Raw genomic sequence first — 6,558 nt, 5'->3', positions numbered from 1 at the left:
AGCACAACATCAGGCAATACCAATGAGACAGAAACATGGAAGGTGCCTAAAGAAGCCAGGGTGGCTATCTAAAGAACTTTTAACTGAGTTAAGATTAAAAAAGGATGTGTACAAAAAATGGGAAAGGGGGGAAACCACCAAAGAGGAATTCAAACAAATAGCCAGCACGTGTAGACACAAAGTCAGAAAAGCTAAAGCACAGAATGAACTCAGGCTTGCTAGAGAGGTTAAAAGCAACAAAAAAGGCTTTTATGGGTATGTTCGTAGCAAAAGGAAGAAGAAAGAAACAGTGGGGTCACTCGGAGGAGAAGATGGTGAAATGCAAACAGGGGACACAGAAAGGGCTGAACTCCTCAATGCCTTCTTTGCCTCAGTCTTCTCCAATAAAGAAAACAATGCCCGACCTGAAGAATTTGGAGCAAATGATTCAGCAGAGGAAACACAGCCCAGAATAACTAAGGAGATAGTACAAGAATACTTGGCTAGTTTAGATGTATTCAAGTCTCTAGGGCCAGATGAACTGCATCCAAGAGTATTAAAAGAACTGGCAGATGTGATCTCAGAACCACTGGCAGTCATCTTTGAGAATTCCTGGAGAACAGGCGAAGTCCCGGCAGACTGGAGGAGGGCAAATGTTGTCCCTATTTTCAAAAAGGGGGAAAGAGAGGACCCAAATAATTATCGCCCAGTCAGTCTGACATCAATACCAGGGAAGATTCTGGAGCAGATCATTAAGCAAACAGTCTGTGAGCACCTAGAAAGGAATGCTGTGATCACCAATAGTCAGCATGGATTTCTGAAAAATAAGTCATGTCAGACTAACCTGATTTCGTTTTTTGACAGAATTACAAGCTTGGTAGATGAAGGGAATGCAGTGGATGTAGCCTACCTTGATTTCAGCAAGGCATTTGACAAGGTGCCCCATGATATTCTTGTAAAGAAGCTGGTAAAATGCGGTCTTGACTATGCTACCACTCAGTGGATTTGTAACTGGCTGACTGACCGAACCCAAAGGGTGCTCATCAATGGTTCCTCTTCATCCTGGAGAAGAGTGACTAGTGGGGTGCCACAGGGTTCTGTCTTGGGCCCGGTCTTATTCAACATCTTTATCAACGACTTGGATGATGGACTCAAGGGCATCCTGATCAAATTTGCAGATGACACCAAACTGGGAGGGGTGGCTAACACCCCAGAGGACAGGATCACACTTCAAAACGACCTTGACAGATTAGAGAACTGGGCCAAAACAAACAAGATGAATTTTAATAGGGAGAAATGTAAAGTATTGCACTTGGGCAAAAAAAATGAGAGGCACAAATACAAGATGGGTGACACCTGGCTTGAGAGCAGTACATGTGAAAAGGATCTAGGAGTCTTGGTTGACCACAAACTTGACATGAGCCAACAGTGTGACGCGGCAGCTAAAAAAGCCAATGCAATTCTGGGCTGCATCAATAGGAGTATTGCATCTAGATCAAGGGAAGTAATAGTGCCACTGTATTCTGCTCTGGTCAGACCTCACCTGGAGTACTGTGTCCAGTTCTGGGCACCACAGTTCAAGAAGGACACGGACAAACTGGAACGTGTCCAGAGGAGGGCAACCAAAATGGTCAAAGGCCTGGAAACGATGCCTTATGAAGAACGGCTAAGGGAGCTGGGCATGTTTAGCCTGGAGAAGAGGAGGTTAAGGGGTGATATGATAGCCATGTTCAAATATATAAAAGGATGTCACATAGAGGAGGGAGAAAGGTTGTTTTCTGCTGCTCCAGAGAAGCGGACACGGAGCAATGGTTCCAAACTACAAGAAAAAAGATTCCACCTAAACATTAGGAAGAACTTCCTGACAGTAAGAGCTGTTCGACAGTGGAATTTGCTGCCAAGGAGTGTGGTGGAGTCTCCTTCTTTGGAGGTCTTTAAGCAGAGGCTTGACAACCATATGTCAGGAGTGCTCTGATGGTGTTTCCTGTTTGGCAGGGGGTTGGACTCGATGGCCCTTGTGGTCTCTTCCAACTCTATGATTCTATGATTCTATGATTCTATCTGCGGAGAGGAGGACCCTGCCAGCTTAGGGCATGGGGTTGCCATTCCCCTGGAAAGCCAAGCCTGGTGTTTGGGGTCGGAGCTGATTTTCCTCCTCTGTTCTCTTCCATAACATCTTGGGGCCCTTGGAGCACTTCAGGGATCACCCCCTGACCCTGGCCCTTGCCTTGGAGGCCCTCCTCCAGCTAAGGTGAGTGGGGTCTTTGGCGTGGATGGGGTTGTGGGTGGGGGGCAGAACTCCAGGGGGAAAGAGCAGGCGGGAGGGAGATGGGGCAAGGGAGATTCTAACCCTCTCCCTTTCATTTCTGCAGCACGATGAGGCCCAAATTCAGCTGCGATATGATCAGTGCCATCCTGCACAGGACGTTGGAGGCCGTGCTGAAAGGGGCCGCCGAGGAGGAGGAGAAGAGAGAAGTATGTCCTTTGTTTTGACTTCCCTTCACGGCTCTTCTTCTTCGTCACACCCTTGCAGAATCCAACCCAGCATTCAAACTTTCTTCTCTCTTCCCGCAGGAACTGAAGAGGCACTTCCGGCTCCTGTTGGGCAGTCTCCTTATGGAAGCCCCCAACCCTGGCACCCTCCTACACCTTCTCAGTGTAAGTGTCCCGATGGCATCAGGGGTGGTTTTAGGGTTGTCGTCCCCCCGCCATCCCTTACCCAATGGACTGCCCCATTTCTGGGGCACACAGCCTGTTTGGCCCCCAATTTGGTCCAAGACCAAAGCTGGCAAACCCTCATGGTCCAGAAGTGCCAGAGACTCCGTGGTGGGGGCAGTGGGGGCTGCTTTGGCCCAGACTGGCCCCTGACTCTGAGACACTCTTTCCTCCTTCAGGACCTCCAAGGATACGCCCTGGGGGAAAGTGGGGAGGCTCAAGAACTAGCGGCCAGCAGCATTTCCTTGCTGCTGGCCGTTGCCCGGAAATACCCCAACCTCTGAGTAAGTACCTTGCCTTCTGCTATTCATTTCTTTGGTAACTTCCATCCCTCCAAGATCACACCCCCAATTGATCTTTAGCTCAGATGATGCGGGGTGTGTCCCTGGGGGCCAGGATGAAGCCAGAGGCTTTTCCTGCCCCCTTTCCTCCTGCTGCCCTTCCACCTCTGCCCAGGAGGCTGCAGGGCCCAGGGAGGTCCTCTGGAACAAAGGATTGGGCCCAAGACAGAGGGAGACCCATCCTTCCTGACTTGGCGCTGCTTTTCCCATCTGACCCCGATTTTTCTTTCCTCTGCAGATGACAGTCGTTCGGCCGGACCTGGCTTGCTTCCGCCTGAAGCCGAAAGAAGGTAAGCCCCACACCTGGAGACAGCACCCTTTGACTAAAGGCCTGTGGGAAAATCTCATTTTCATTTTCATTTTCTTCTCATTCTCATTCTCTTCCATCCAGAGGACATCATCATTGAAGATTTATAGGTAGTGCGGACCTCGGGCTTCACTGGGCATCAGAAAGAGGCCAACATCCAAATGCACTCGGCAGGTAAGACTTCCTCAAAAGCCCATCTGTAGTGAGAGAAGCAGGCACTCCTGGCGTCCTGCTCACCTTTTTTCTCTTGCAGGTGACAGAATGATGCTGGCAAGACCTCCTTCTCCATCTTTTCATGGCGGCAGAAGGGAAGCAGTGGCTGTGGGACCAGATCAGGTAGGGGGAAGCTGCCTTGTGGGGACAGAGGCCAAGGGGTGGAACGGTGTCATGGTCTGGTTGGGCACAGAGGAATGGTGGGAGGAAGCAGCTGGAGAAACAGGAACAGAAGACGTCTCAGAGCCCAGGGAGTGGAGGGGGGACAAGGAGGAGCAGTCAGAGGGAGAAGAGGCCCGGGAACCAGGGGAGGGGAGCCAATGGGGCTCAAACCTTCGGTGAGTGAGGGACTTTCCCCTGTGTCAGAAGACAGGCTCCGGCAGAAGGAGCCCTATACAGATGCAGAGTGGAGTCCCTAAGATGGTTGGGTGGCATTTTGTAGGCCTCCTTCTGGCAACTCCTGCAGCCAAGCTGGTGCCTTATGCCTTGCTCTTCTTTCCTTTGGACCACCTCAGGGAGCACAGGGTACAGGGTTGATACCTTTGTTTTGCAAAAGACAGGGCAGGGGACAGAGGGAGATCCGAAAGTTGTTACTATTTTGCCTCAAAAGATCTCACAGAATCTTGGGTTTTTCAGTTCCTTAGGATATATGATCTACCCCCTGTGTAACCCCACGTGTCAAGAAGAAAAAGAACTGAGAGAGAATGGAATAAAAATAAATATTTTTAAATGGATTTTGAATAAATGCACAATAAATTGTTACTGTTTTGAATTTCATTGTGTTATTGTCTTCCATTGATCTGGATACTTTTGTTGTTGCATTAGCATTTTTTGCTGCTGCATCACTCTCAGGTTGACTCATTAAGCTTGTGGTCCACTAAGATCCCTAGATCCTTTTCCCTACCAGCAAACCAGGTGTCCCTCATCTTATATTGGAGCAGCTGGTTCTTCCTGCCAAAGTGCAGAACCTTAGATTGGCTAGAGGTCCTCTTTGCTCACCTTCAAGATGTGACCATGTCGCAGTCAGTGCTGTGGTAGCTCCGTGTGGCATTAACACAGTTCAGTGCAATTGCCTGGTGACAATCCAGTCCAACTGGTGCCAGTGACCTGAGATCTAAGATGTCTCCAGGACACTGAGTGTTTTGCCTTGGTAGAGCACACCATGTTCGTGACGCACAGGCTGTGGTATGAGCACAGTTCAGGTAGCCTTTGTCCGTTCTTGTTCAGGCTCCCGATACCAAGGGGGCCTCTGCGGTTATCCCATCTGTGATGAACTCTTCCAGCAGGAATAGTAATAGTAATAATAATTTTATTATTTATACCCCGCCCATCCGGTTGGGTTACCCCAGCCACTCTGGGCAGCTCCCAGCAGAACACTAAAAACAGAATAAAACTTCAAACAGGGCTGCCTTCAGATGTCTTCTAAAAGTGAGAGAGTTGTTTATTTCTTTGACATCTGCTGGGAGGGCATTCCACAGGGCAGTCGCCACTACCACGAAGGTGTTTGCAGTCTCCTGACATCCTGGTCTAGTTCCACATTTGTAAGCAGTTGATCTTTTAGTGTGGTAACCTTCACATTTTGGAACTCCCTGCCTACTGACATCAGGGGACTGCTTTCCCTGTACAGTACTCTTCTTGGTGCCAAGCCTGTTCAGGCATGTAGAATTTCATTCTGGTTTTTAGCTTGATGTTGATTTTTTTTTTCTTTTTAATGTTTTAAACAGTTGGGAATTTTTTTAATGTCTTTTTTTTTTTTTTGCTCATTGTTTTGTTCTTTGAGGTTTTATTACAGTCAGGAGGTACAATATAGTAATCTTATGAATTACATAAACGAGCTCTCATTGGGCCCTGTCAGCCTAACAACAGCCTGATCCCCTCATCCCCGTTGCAGAATCTGGAACACTGATTACACGACCCTTTTGCAGAGAAAGTAAGTGATCGGTGGGATGATCCCCGCCCCACTCACCCACACTCAGCTGTTGCTGCGCATTGCAACTAAATTTTGCGAAACAACATAAAACCCAACCCTAAGCTTTACATGCATTTATTTGTCTTCAAAGAAGAGCGGGTGGCGCTTGAAAATAAAGACCAGAGCAACAGGGGTGCAGAGCCTGGGCGGTACAAATTACAGCAGCCGCCGCCGCCTCCTCTTGGAAGGACACCGGGCACGCTTGCGTGCAGACATTAACCTCTGCTCCAATACAGCCGAGGAGGCAAAGAGAGAGAGCGCTTAATCACACCGCCCAAGGAGTTTAGGCTGTATCCCCGCGCCCTGGCAGTCGAAGTGTTACACGGCAGAAGAGTCCCGAGCCCATTCCGAAACAGAGACTGGGCAGAACGCATGCGCGCCCAGGGGACTCAGCTGCGACTCCTGGTACTGTATGCAACTTTTCTCCTGTCTCTTCTCTTTTAGTCGCATGCCGGTTGTGATGTCTAGAGGGGCAGAGCGCTGGAGCGATCCTTCTCTCTCGTTCCTCTCACTGCCTCGTGGTGAGGAGAAGGAGGAGGAAAAAGAAGATGCAGACTTTTGTCTCCCCAGTGGCCAAGGCGATCTTCGTGGCTGTCTTCCTCTTTGCTATCTTACTCATTCTCTGTGTGATCCTCTGGTACATTTGCAGAGACCCAGACCACGGCGTCGTCTGAATCTATGAGGGACAGAGGAGCGCCTCATTTTCTTGCAAGGTAATGACGGGCTGCGCGTCTCCTCCACATGGGTAGAAGGGCAATTGGCAAGGTGACAAGCAGGGGCATAGGAGCCGACTCCTAGGGGCCGAGGGGTCTTCAGCCTCCCTTCATAAAATATTTGAACCCCCCCCCCGTTGATGCTGTGCGTGCACCGTGTCATGTGATCGATTATGTTGGACGGGGCTTAGCCCCCCATATTTTATTCAAGTTGGCCCCCCTGAGCAGGGGGCAACAAGCTCAAATCTTGGACTCCCACAAAAAGTTTTGCATGGATCTATTAGCATAGGATCCTACTCCTAGGGGCTGAGGTCCCTTCTG

General features: G+C 49.5%; 1 long non-coding RNA gene across 1 annotated transcript; it reads left to right on the top strand.

Moving 5' to 3' along the window:
* Positions 1 to 2,157: 2,157 nt before the first annotated feature.
* LOC309334043 lies at positions 2,158 to 4,327 on the top strand. Its single transcript, XR_014152786.1, has 8 exons — positions 2,158 to 2,230; positions 2,352 to 2,454; positions 2,554 to 2,637; positions 2,874 to 2,978; positions 3,274 to 3,325; positions 3,427 to 3,516; positions 3,596 to 3,678; positions 4,200 to 4,327. It is a non-coding gene; the product is annotated as an uncharacterized lncRNA (long non-coding RNA).
* Positions 4,328 to 6,558: the final 2,231 nt, after the last annotated feature.

This window comes from Podarcis erhardii (genome assembly GCF_964252035.2).
Source record: "Podarcis erhardii genome assembly, chromosome: Z".
NCBI classification, from domain to species: Eukaryota; Metazoa; Chordata; class Lepidosauria; order Squamata; family Lacertidae; genus Podarcis; species Podarcis erhardii.
Note: the sequence above shows the minus strand (reverse complement) of the source record. Positions and strands in the feature narration are given on the sequence as shown.